Below are 13,985 nucleotides of genomic sequence, written 5' to 3' on the forward strand. Positions count from 1 at the left end.
AACAAATTCCTTGATTAAGTCAACAGATCATCCTCACTCAGCAGCTATGAAGCTGCATGCTTTGAGTTTGCAGATCTAGTCTTTTTCAGACTGTGAAGCACAACTTTTGTTCCCAGACTGATTTTGCAATGTATTTGAGAGTCAGTCTCCTCTGTCTTTCTCTGAGAGGATTCCCATTCACTTTAAACTTCCATTTATTCAGCTGTGCCTGAATTCCCAGGCAGTATTCAAGTAGTAGAACACTCTGTGAGGCTCCAAGGGAAGCTATTTGTAAGGGATCTGCGAGTCAGTAGAACAATTATCATGCAGACTAATGGTGGAGGAGCTCTGCATCTTTACCTCTGGTCCAAAAGTATTCATGTATTATACAAAAGTGCATGAAAAATGGAAGTTTATGACCAGGAGGAAGATTGATTTTTACATACTCTGAGAGAGATAGGACAAAGGGGATCGGTTTTAAACTGAAAAAGGGAAGATTTAGGTTAGATATTCAGAAGAAATTCTTTACTCAGAGGGTGGTGAGGCACTGGAGCAGTCTGCCCAGAGATGCTGTGGATGACCCATCCCTGTACATGTTCAGGATTAGATGGAGCCCTGGGCAGCCTGATCTAGTGGCTGGCATCTCTGCCCATGGCAGGGGGAAATGAGATGGTATTTAAGGTTTCTTCCAACATAAGCTATTCTCTAATTCTATGATTTTATAAAAGGTCCTTGGAATAAGAACTCCCTCTAATAGGTGTTTTTTGATCTATGACTATTGACCTGGAGTGCACAACACAGTATTGTGCTAAGCATGTCAGCATCCAGCTGACTAGATTGTGAAAATAACTAGATTGCTGAGAAAATGGGGTATGTATGGTTCAGCAGTTCTTCATCAGTGTTTCACCAGTTTTCTGCTCTCTTGAGTGTGTCACCATTCTGAAGGTCAAGACTGGCTCACCATTTATTTATGCTGATGGAAAGGCTACCGTATGAGATTTGTGTGGGCTCTTTGGCAGTGACTATTGTATTCCTTTTACAGGAGAAGCAGGAAAAGTCCTTTTCAGTGGGGAAAAAATGAAGAACACCACTCTGTCCTCTGTCCTGTCCATACAATACGTAAAGCACTGACCATGTTCCTAGCACTTAATCCTTGTTTAATTTCGTGCAGCAGGAATGGTCCAGAATTCAGAAATCTTACTTATCAACCTGAATGAGAGAAACAAATTAATAATTAGTTCTCCTGTATCCTAATTTTGGTCCCGTGAAAAACTTGGTCCATGAAACTAAAAACCGGATATTCATTCATACTCTTCATTAGTGTTTGTATTTTTCAGATTGATCCTTTGGTTGTGGTTTATCTTTATATTTTATATATTTATATATTTATATTTCATTTATTTCATTTTGTTTTTTTAGCGATACTTTTTTTTCCTTTCTTTTTTTTCCCACATGGATATTCCTGTTCATGTGGGGGATGAAGCAGAATATTATTCCAGGAGAATAAAAAAACTACATAAGATTATTAAGAATTCAATGAATATGAAAAAGTATACAGCTATTTCATACATTAAATATGGAAAGACACTGAAGTAATAATTGCAGTAAGGTTGCTTAAAGTAATTTTGTGTTTGTAAATGGTGGTAAATATGTGAATAGAATACATCTAAAAGCAATGTGTTCTTGAAAAGGACTTTGTGTCCAAGTATTTAGACTTCCAGATAAAGACAATGGCAACAGCAGTACTGGCTGTGGAAATATTGTGAGCCTATTTATTACCTGCTTGTAGGACAAATGTTTCAGCATTGTTTCTACATGCAAGGTTCAATTTCCAAATATCAGCTTTTACCTGGGAATATAAAAACGTAGCCTTGGATTTAGCAGGTATATAAAAAAAGTATTTTTTATATATGCTGGTATTAGGATGCTGTGGGAGGTAACTCACATATCATCTGACATAAATACAGATTGGTAACTTTCAGTAAACTTTCAGTTTACAAACATATTTAGGATTTTATTATTATTATTTATGTAAAATGGAGGCCAAAAAGAACATTTGTCTAATTTTCTTGAGTAGCCAAAGTATTTCTTCTAAATTCCTTCACAATTTCTGCAAAAATATTACCAGTAGTCCAGATCATTCCTAGATTGTTACCTATACAGTTAAGATATATTTTCCCTTCTCTCTCCAGGACTGCCCATAAAACATTCTTCACCTGTATACAGGTGACTTGAAGTTAAAGCAAAATGGGTCAGGATTTAAAAGTAACACCATCCCACATTGTCAGTGACTAAATTCCTGTTGTTAAGTCTCAGTTTGAAGTGTATTATATTTTAATGACATTCAGCACATAGGCCAGATTTTGTGGGGCAAAAGAAAGATAAAATCCTAGCCCAAAGATATTTAAAGAGAATAATCTTCAAAGTCCATTCCTTAAAATAGACAGGGAGGGGAGATTTTTCTCATTCTTAATATTAACCCCTATCTTCTGGTATGATTTTTCTATTAAAAAAGAACAACAATTCTAAATAAGTAAATAAGAGAAATCTGAAAATAAATAAAAGATCTTTGTTGTTCTGTCCTTTTGCCCTTCACAACTTTTCCCCTTCTCAGTAGCAGTTGAACATTTTAGATGTTTAAATGTCATAAATATATTTGAAACTCAGGTTCAATATATTGTAATCATTTTGTGATTTATAGTTAATGTATGGAATTTATGGCATTAGCAGTTTGTTGAATCAGTTACTAAAACTTGGCTACAAAAAGGTCTGGGTAATGGATTTGCATTTTCAAGACAAAATTTTTTAGCCATTCGATTTTAATTAATGTATTGAGACTAAATACAGTCTTGATTTATTTTTAAGTAAAGACACGTGAAAACTCCATCAGGAAGTGATGATTTAAATCTAAAAATGATTTCCACTGGCTAATTTGGATCACAGTCCAAAGCCATAATTCAGTTCTATTCCCAAGCAGCATACTTCTGTCAGGAGTAATCTTAGTTTACTGTTACTTGTCATATTTCAGCATGCTTCCAAGAACAGGCACTTTTAAAGGCATTAGTGAGGAAGCTGTGAAAGATAAAAGGAGAATAAACAGGAGAGGGGCAAAAAAACCTGACCAGTTATTGAAATTATGAAGGAATGTTTGAACTCCTGTTACTTAGTGGAATTAGTTCAGAGCTGCACACTGAATTATCTTCTGAAAGATAGAGCCATAGAAATGACAATAGATACAAAGAGCACAAGAGCACTATTTGATTGAGCAAATTCTTAGTTACAAAACATTATTTTTCAACATAGCTATTAGCTATGCATTCTCGACAGTGATGAACAAGAGCCTGAATGTTGACCTGGTAAAAATTTGCACCAGCAATGATGACCCACTGTTTCACAGCTGCTATTGCATTAACATTGTAGGAAAATGTTGCCCATTCAGTACATCTTTCGTCAGCCTGAACAGAAGTCAGAAGGCACTAAATCCACATTATATGTTGGGTGTGGTACAATAGTCTACCTAAGATTGACAATGTGCTTCATGGTCTTAAAAATTTGTACAGGGCCTGCTGTTGCCATGTTATAAGAGAAAGGTTCTCTTCTTCTCTGGCCTGACTCTGGAAGTTCAAGCCTTCAGATTAGTTAGCATCCTAATGTACCAGTCCGAGTTGATAGTTTGTCTAAGTTCCAGGAGATCCAGAGGGATCATCCTTTTCTTATCCCAAAAGAAAGTGCACATCTCTTTACCCTCTGAGGGCTGTGTCTTGAACATTTTCTTTGAGGGGAAATTCACAAGTTGCTATTCCATGAGTTGCCATTTTGATACCAATTTGTAGGGATGATGCCACGTCTCCTCACTTGTAATGATGTCATTCAGGAAACTGTCACCTTCAGGCTTGGTTTACCTTCAGTATTGATTCAGTAGATTCAGACAGACTTTCATAGAGTATTCTTTCTGCTTTTGTGTAAGCATTCATGGGACCCACCTGAAGTCTTTGCGATATTCCAGCATTGCCACCATCATTTCAAGTGCACTGATGCTGATATTCAGTTCTGTTTGTGCACAAGCAGAAACAATTCTACTCAGTTAATTACTCAGCATGCAGTTGTTCATCTTGGTTCGTCACCAGATCATTCATTTTCAAGGTACATTAATAATCTCTACAAATTCGAGACAAAAATGACAACATCATCATGCTATCAGTCCAGTTTTTTTTTTTCCTCATTTGTTAAAATTAGTTATAAAAACTAATATTAAATATTTTGTGAATGTAGTTCTCTGAGAATATAAATACTAGTCAGTTTCCAGGGAAGTTAATTAAAACTCCATGGACAAGCCATAGTATTCAACAATAGATACAGCATGACATAAAAAGGACTGTTGTGATTTCCTTTAAAATGAAACACATTCTCACACATGCTATAGCATTCCTATTTTAGAAATTGCAAAGAATGTACTGATAAGGAAGAAAGGAAGAGATGCGTCCAAATCATAAAGTACCAATTTATCAGAAATAAATATTTTACTGGAGAATTTACGAGAGCCAAGCTAATCTGCATTAGATTTTTTCATATTCTGACATATTACTGTATTGTTATGTAGTATTATTATATGTTATATTTATATTTCCTTCCTGAAGATTAATAAGTTGTGCTAAAGCACTCCTTTCTCTCTCAATGACTATAGATAGTGTTTAGATGCTTAAAATTCAGTATCTCTTTAAATGATGAATTTCTTCTGAAATTAAAAATATAACGCTTTGTAAGTCTGTTTAGTAGAAAATCTATCTTTTCTAGGAAAAAAAAAGATTCATTGTCTTAACTCAATTTTAATAACAAATTAGGGTAGTAATTAAAAAAAGAGCATACAAGTGTACAGGAACACTTCTTTAACAATTCAGTTCTCTCAGGGTATGAAAATAGACACTTTGACAGCAGTGAAGATGCTGACTTCCCTAAGGTCCTTCTGATCTTCTCTGCCCTCTAAAACGCTGCTTTACAAAACCCACCTTCAATCAATCGATAGGCAGATTGATTTGTTCCCACTCCTCTACAGATGTGAAATGATCTTTCCAGAAAGTGGCAGCTCAATAACAGGATTAATTTCATCATTATCTCCTCCAAGAAGAATGCTAAAACACCACTGCTTTAAGGAGAAAACAAAAAATGTGAAGAAATAAAACTCAGCTGTATGGTAAAAAGCTCTAATGACCTGTAATTTAAACAGTGCTGGTACATGTGCTGCAAAGCTGGTGTCTAATGTTCTTTGAAATCTTTCCCAGGTCAGTAGTTACTGAAAATAAATACCTGAGGTATGCTGCAGTGACAAGGCCTCAGCATGCTATTTCCCACTTAGCTTAGCCATAGACATAGCTCCAAAACAAATTTATGGAACTTACCATACAATTGCATTGTGACAAAGAATCCTATGCCTTCCCTTCACCACTTTATTTTATTTTATTTTATTTTTAATTTTTAAAATCTTCGATGTTTCCTTTCTGGGTCATTTTGAAATTCCAAGTCGTCATTCCCCAGATATGAGTCTTGTTGCTCCTGCAAAAAAATGCATACTCTGGATTGCTTTACACAGGGCCATATGGTGAATCTCTCTGCCTGCTGCTTCCACATGCACACATCCCACCTTTTAAAAACTTTTCTGATCTTGTATCAAACTGGAATGTTTTTATGAAGTCACTTTATTCTAGTTTTCAGAACAGAGATCTTTTACCTTTCACTAGCAATTAGGCCTATTGTGCTAGGACAGAAGGAGCCACCAATGATTTATAGAAATTACTGTTTCATTTCTCACAAAACAAACAAACAAAATGAAATGGAAACTGGGAAGCTGCCTAATGTTCTTTTCAGAGTTCTTTTTGACAAGCAAGTAGCGTGTTTGGTCCCTAAGTTATAACCTCACTATGTGTTTGAAAAAAAAATCTTACAAATTGGTTACATTTTGCTGTTACTGTATGTTTTTCACCTAGAAATACCACTACAGCAAAAGATTTTCATTGAAAAGAGACAATTTCATAATAAAACCTGAAATGAATTACATTTAGCATCATACTATCTGATGTTGGATTATGTGAGTATACAATCTGCTGAAGAAAAATCACAGTACTTTCTATTATATTGTTGTGTGGGAACTGCCGAGTCATGGCCTCAACCACTAATTGAACACCTGGGGAAAGAACCGGGTCAGCCCTGGGAGCACCTCTCTTAGACCTCATTTCAGGGCTGACTGCCATTGGGAAGGATTTTTTTTGGAGATTCCTTCTTGGTTATGCTTTCTCCTGTGAACCTAGAATCTTCTGATACAGGTGAGCAATCTTCCTTTATGGTACCTTTCTATTTTGTAGGTCCTTCTGTTATTGCCCCATTGTTGTAATGCCTTTCCCATCATACTGATCTGTCCAATTACTACAGTTGTATTATAGGCCAACTAAATACTTGCTTTAATTGCAATTGTATGGCCCTTAAGGTAAGAGAAGACATTGGCATACTATGCCTGCCTCTTTGCTCACTGATAGGCTTTCAACCTTCTCTGCATGCAGAACATGATATTTAAGAATATTGGTTGGGCATATATGAAAAACAGGTTAAAAAAACCTGACTTTGAATCCATGCTTGAATCATACAATTCATGTTTTATTCCTACAACTGTGGTGATTTTGGCTGGGCCTACCTAAACTAAAAAGCAGTAAAAGTTTCAGATTACACTGAGCAGTCTGAACTATTTCTTAAATCTTCCTTTGATCTAATTTCTTGCCTTGTTGGATATAATATTTAACCTTCAGTTCTCCTGAACCACACTGCTGAAAAGATGAGTCCTTCTTAAATAACTGTCTTTCTCTCAAAGAGTATTTTTTATCATTCATTTCCTCTAAAGTAAACAATCTGAAGTTCTGGCTAATTGCTTAATCTAAAGTATGTATGAATGGAAGGTTTTTTGCAGAAAGGGCTGTACTGTGAGTCAGCAGTGAGCACTGTTACCAGGGGAGACTTTATCATTATAACTATAAATCATTTTAAACAAAAGCAGCAGTAATTACGATTTCATTTGTGGGAATCACAACATGCAGTTATGAAGAAAAATTAGAGAGAGAGATAGGTTGGTTTATAATGAATGACACCTAATTTATAGTATGTTTAGATTAAAAAAAAAAAAAAAGTTATTCCTTACTGTCACTCTAGTCATCATGTGCCAATCCAGAACTAAAAATACTGATACTCATAGCATCTGGCCAGCTGTGCACAGTTGTAGAGAGCTATTGAAACCCAGCTGCAGCTTAGTGGTTCTCTTAAAAATTTTTCAGGAAGCAATCACTAAAGCCTGTATTGACATATTTTTGTGACAGCTGCCTAATCTCTAACAAGTTGTTGGTAAATGCTGCTTTACATCATCTTGTCACAGATTGTTGAGGGGGTGGGAATGTGAGGAAACAAGCATATTTTTCAAAGCCTAGTTCAGGTACAGTTTATCCTCAAAGTTTCATGTTTGTTCCTCTCTTTTAGATCACAGAACATGAGCAATGGGGCGATCTCACTGATGTTTCAAATCCAGAGTTTTAATCTTGTCTAACTAAATCTCTGCAGTGAAAACCCACAATGTTTCCAATTAATTCCATATTTGACATCAAGATGCCAACATGAATTTTAACAGTGTTTTAGGTACTTACTTCCTTTCATTCTCAATGGAATACAATGTTGTAAGTCACCAAATACTACTGTGTGTTCAGAACTGTTAGAGATCTGAAAGAGTACTTGGATTTGGATTTTGTTTATGATCCATTTTTGATTGCTAGATCCAGTCAAAGAAATGAATCTAGTTCTTGGTTTCTAACCACTTAAAGGTTTTGCATATTAGGCATTTTGTTTTTAATATCTGTGTATTCCCTAACTCTCCCAGGCCCCCAAAGATTCCTATCTGATAATTTCTTCTCTAAATAACATCACCCTCTCTTCCTTAGGTGGCTGCCTTTTTTTTTTTTTTTTTTGTCAGTAATATAACCACTATAGAAGTTTTCTCAACTGCTTTTGGCTTAACAGTTCTCATCTGTTTACTGCTTGTGAAGGGGGGTTTATGTAACTGAAAATGTTTCTTTTCTTCATTGTGATGATCTAATATCTCCTGTTTTTAGAAAAACTAATCTCACATTGAAATAGACACAGCGCAATACTTAAAAGGAAAAAAATCATCTCGTGGTATGGCTTATTACATTTGCTATAAAGTTTTTTTTTTTCCTTATCTTATTTCCTACTGTCTTGCTGATTTCTCATCCAAATATACTTCATTGTTGGAAGGGACAACAGGGTTACCTCACATTCCACTCTGAGCTGATTTTAGCGTGAAATAAAATGTCAAATTCCTGCTAGTTTTTTATTTCAGGGTAAATGCAGTCTTACAGCATACTTAGGAAGACAAGTTTATGAAGTGATAAAACCTCCTGAGGGAGAAGAGAATGTACAAACGTCATATTAACTTATGGTTTAGTAATTCTGATGTGTTGCATGCAGTTTACTAGAAGCTGGTGGTAGGAAGGGTACCTCTTCACTATTGATCTTGTCACTGGACAAATGCAGAGCTGGTGATTTATCTGTCAGAGGAGTGCATGGGAACAAGCAAGATACTGATGCTGCTATCATTGTAGCCTCAGAACTTCTGATTATTTTACATCAGCAGAGATTTCTATAAAAGAGATGCAATGGTGGAAATGTGGATGTATAGCTAACCTGGAACCAGCAGTTCATTTGCACTGGTACTCTACAATTTAACACAACAATCAGATTGAGCTCTAATTCATGCATGCCAAAGAAATGGGAGGGTCTGGAGTAAGAAACAGAAATGTGTCTTTACACCCTTGTAGTTAATCCAGTCAGTGTTTGGATTTTTAAGAACTTTAAACTAAGTCAGTCCTTCTGGCCTGAAAATGTCATTTAAGTCTTGGAAGGAGAACAGAACAACTCACCAAACCTCAAACATTAAAAGAAAATATTCTTAAAGTGCTTTTTCTCATATATCTGTAAGTTTGTTTGTTTTTATGATTTCATAATACACTGCACTGAAAAGAGCAGAATTGATCAGATTTTAGTAAGGGAGACCGTTACTAAAATCCCTTTATAAGAAGTTAAGAGTTCATAAGAAGCTGAACTCAGGTCAAGTAGGAAACTGGTGCTACTCTATAAATTCTCAGTGATACTAGATTTCTCTAGTTTCTTCACTAGAGAAAGATCTAAATCAGAGCTGCATCCCTTACTTTCTTCAGTTTGTGGGACCCTAAAAGCACATCAGGGCACAGCCTTGCATGCTTTATGCTGAGCATTTTGTAAATGGAAGCAGTCACATTCACAGTTACTCTGTGTACTTGCAGAATTGGCTAGGAATTCTTTCATGTGCTTGTAAGAATAGAGAGAAAGTAATATTAAGAGTAGGATAAACTGTGCTGGTTTCAAAACTCTGGCTGATATTTATTTTAGCATTAAAAAGGATAAAACTTTGAGAAAAGATGAAGGAACAGTTCTGCTGAGCTGCTTGAAATGATGTTGACAGTTGCTTTTTAAAGTCAGAAAAACAAAGCCAATTCTGAGTCTTAGGAACAGAAAAAAATAATTGGGGAAAAAATAGAGAAAATTCAATTTTTATGTGGTAATTGGTGCTTCTTTTTCACAAAAAAAAAAACCCAATTAATGTAATACCCCAAATTCCCTGTCTAAAAGAACTGACAGATACAAAACCTCTCTGTAAGATTTCATCAAAACATCTAGACAGAAGTGTTCAAAAATAGTTCTCTTTTCGACCAGAAATTTTTCCTCTGCAGAAACCAGAGGATTATTTCTATTGCAGACATCTGAATGTAAGAATGCTTTCCAGCTTCTGACATACCGGGGAGATACAAGCACAGCAGTGCTGGATGAGCTCTCTTTCCTGATGGAAAATGCTGTCTGTAGGACAGAATTATTTTTACATTTTATTTTTAAGTAAACCAATAGCCAGTTGTACATTTCTGAATACTGCTTAGCTATTTTCTTTCTTGTAACTGGATAATATTTTGCCTCATTCAACATCATTCTTTCTTTTGTGAAAAGTTAGAATATTTTATTTTCTGGGTTGCAAGTTCACTTGGAGAACAAATTGGAAGACACTAAATCTGAATCTCTTATCTTTTGCTTTTGTACTTTGAATTATTTAGAAAAAATAATTCACTGTGAAAATTGGAAAAAAAAAAAAAAAAAAAAAAAAAAAAGAAAAGAAAAAGAAAAAGGGAAATGTGTTTCCACATCTAATGAGAGCAGCTCTTATTAAAAACATAAACTGTTGCTATTACTGAGAAATAGCTAGTGGCCTGGGAAATCTCCTTGGCTGTCACAACATTTCACAAACCTTTCATTTTTCCATTTTAATCCAGTAGTGATCCAGTTATACAGAAAAATTTAACCTCTGTCAGGAGAACTTTTACCTTGTGTCTCATATGAGGGACTGACTGCATTCCTTAAGAAAACCTAATGGTGACTTTTTTTTTTTTTTTTTTTTTTTTTTTTTTTTTTTTTTTTTTTTTTTGTCTGAATGAATGCAACTGACTGAAGTTATGGCCCCATTGACTGCCTCATGCAAATCCATCTCTTTTGTCTAAAAATTCTCATTGCCTGATTGCAGAAGAAATTTTGCATTCCGGAAAAGACAAGTGTCCTGACAGTCTATTACTAATCTAAGTCTATTACTGATGGCATTGGGATGATAGTGGGTATGGGGTGGATTTAGATCAGGTACCTGCTTTCAATTTCATCTTGTTCAATTTAGGGTTTTGGGGAGAAAACTTTTAACTGTGTATATTAGTACATTTCTTGGATATTTGAAAGCTTAAAATGATCTTAAGTGATCTTAGTCAAAAACCAGCAACCGTACAATTTTAATGGTAAATGAATAACAGTAAAGCAGAAAGTATACAGAGCAGAATTTTTTTTCTGATGTTGAGTTCATAATTTTGTTTATTATATTATTGAAGACAAAGGAAAAAACTATATTTACAAACCAGTATTAAAAAATACTAATTTCACATCTGTTATGTTAATCTTCCAAACACCAAATCACTAAAGAGTCACATGTGAATGCATTAAGCCACGTCTTGGCCTTTCCCAATTTCCCTAACTTGAGCAATTTACCTCCACAATTAGACACTGGCATACTTTTTTCTGCAATCTGAAAGCGTTATGACTGCTTATGTCAAAATAAAGCATCAAAGGGAATTGCGCATTTCAGCCTATTGAATTACGTGGGAGGTTTGTAGGATGTATAAATAGGCCAAAGGAAACAAAAATAGTACACAAATCACCACACCTGAAGTGCTTTTAAAATGCAGAATTATGTTACAGTGCTAGCATTAACTATATCAAAAGCCTGAAGAGGAATCCACCTTTAATAAAAAGTAATATGGTATTTTGTATGACAATGAAATTATTCAGTTCTTTCTAAGTGCTGTACATGCCAGATCAAATCCTGGCCTGTCTGTAATCTTTATTTATTTATTTATTTATTTTCATATTGCTGAGTTCATGCATGATCAGCATCAAGAATAACCATTGGATGTAATAAAAAATGAAAATGCCTTTTGTGTATTTAATCTAGGTCTGATTTTAGGTTCGGAATTCCTTTTTCTCTTCTCCTTCCTTCTGATTTCAATCATCTAACATCTCAGTTTAAGCTAGAGTCTGAGCTTTTACAGATATATGGAAAAATAAAATACTAATTACAGCACCACCAAACTGGACAGACAAAATAGAGACTTTGCTCAAGATTTTTACATGACTGTAAGTGAATAATGTATTTAATAATAAGTTGAATAAAATACTAAACTGTAGCAGAGAAATCATAATGGAGTAAAACTAGGTCTACTGAGACTGTATATATGATATATAATGATTCATAACTCATAACATAATGTTATAACATAACAACATTCATAACATAAAATTAAAAATGTTGAGAGGGTAAATATGAAGAGAGACCTATTCAATAATTAATATTCAATAATTAATCGTGAGGGAACAGAAACTTCCCCAGCTCCCTTGAGGATCTGCATATGTCTGTCCCAAAGTCAGCTTTCTGAAATTTATAAGACCATAGATATGGTATTTCGCAAGAACTTTGTCAACAGTACCAAAAGATTACTTTGTAGTAACAGAGCAGTGTTTAAATTTAAGCAGTGATTATCTATGTAAGGACTGTCAAGAACAATATTAATATCTAGGAGCTTGGTATTTCGTGTACATTTCTGGACAACCCTAAAGATGAAATAGCATGTGATTTTAGCATGGTCCATAAAATTTTTTACTATAGTGATTTTGCTATATTAATTCTCCTCTCCTCCTTAATGTCATAAACTTTAATATTCACGTCAGCTCTTTCTTCATATTTCATGAATACACTGTGCATTTGGACAATAAAAGTATTCTGCAGAATCAACCACAATAAACGCAACACTGTGTAATTATAAAAAAGGATTCCAGACTCAGGAAGTCATAACACAGCTGCATTAATTTGTTTAGCTTGATTAACAAGGGTGCACTTTGATGTGCAACAATGGTGAAGGGAGTCACTAGATTGGTACTGTGGGATGATCTGTTAGCAATTGAAATCTGACTGAACAGTGGCTGTTGAAGCTTCATACAAAGACCTCTCAGTGCCTTTGCTGTTATTCTGTCATTTTTTTTCCTAAAATGAATATGACAGTGGGAAAAGCAATCTAGCCACACTACTGCAAAGTGTAATACAAAACACTTGGCTGATGCACAGACGGCAAAGAATCTGTTTTTAGCGGCCTTACTCTGAGCTGATCTTAACAACAGCAAGACATTGAGGACCTTTGATGGAGTCTCATGGGATTTCTACAACAGCTGGGATCTAATCCTAGATTCTGACTAAAGTCACAGAGCAGCAACTGTTTAGCCTGGCCCTCTAGTTTGTATGTTTTGTCTCCTGTTCCATGCTCCTGAGTCTATTAAGTACTCTCTACATTTTATCCCTGAGGCTGTTTCAGTGGAAGGTAATCTAATGACCAGCCTTCAAAATAGAGTGCTTCCAGGAAATCTGGGATGAAAAAGTTTAAGTTTTTCATGACTATCCCAATTTTGTTACATATTTTTTGCTTTTATGTGATTAGGCAAATCCTCTCAAGTACTGAACTTGCATGGAAAGGAGTCAGTGCTAAAAGCAAAGCTCTTCACAAGTGTCTCACCAGCACAAACTTACTCAAGTTTTTCATTTCAGGCTGCACAGTTCTGCCCCTAGCCAAAACACATCTCACTCTGTGTTGTCCTGAAGTTCTGCTTTCTCAGCCGTAGCAAAGTTGCCATTTACCCATCGTAGGGAACTCTCCAGTTGTGCTTAAATTGGAGGATTTTATTCCAATATTTAATAAGTAATTGTTCCCAGAACAATTGTGGGAAGTTCCTCTCTTTGATCTTTGAGTCTCTATAATCTCTGATTTATAGGTGCTCAAAATAAAAAAAAGAACTGTGGACTTTCTAGAAATGAAGAAGATAGAAGAAAATAGGTTTTTAGAGTTAAAATGTGATGTGCTTTTCCTCGTTTATTTATTTTTTTTCTCACAAGCCTATGCTTAGATAAAGCCAAAGACACTTTGAGGTATGCAAAAACAATGACCTCAAATCCCTAAATTTCTTTTTGGTCCAAAGCCATTTTTTTATTCTTGGAAATACATTTGTGCCAAATGTTTCTGAGAGCAGTTTATAATCTGTGCTATAAGCACGCCCTCATATGCTATGTATCTAGGGTGGCCTTCTAGCACAGAAAAAGATTGAATAGCATAAGAAGCAGTGTAATTTAGCAAAATAAGCCCAAACCTCCTTTACTTTCCTCTAGCGACTCACATTTTCCATTTTCTCCTTTTCCATTTTGTTTAAATCATTTAGGTTAATATTGTTATCTTCAACACTGTTTGTATATTTTAAGTAAGCAAGGCTGCAAAAATGCACTGAGGCTGTGCATATAT

The sequence above is a fragment of the Lagopus muta genome, chromosome 6 (genome assembly GCF_023343835.1).
Source record: "Lagopus muta isolate bLagMut1 chromosome 6, bLagMut1 primary, whole genome shotgun sequence".
NCBI lineage: Eukaryota > Metazoa > Chordata > Aves > Galliformes > Phasianidae > Lagopus > Lagopus muta.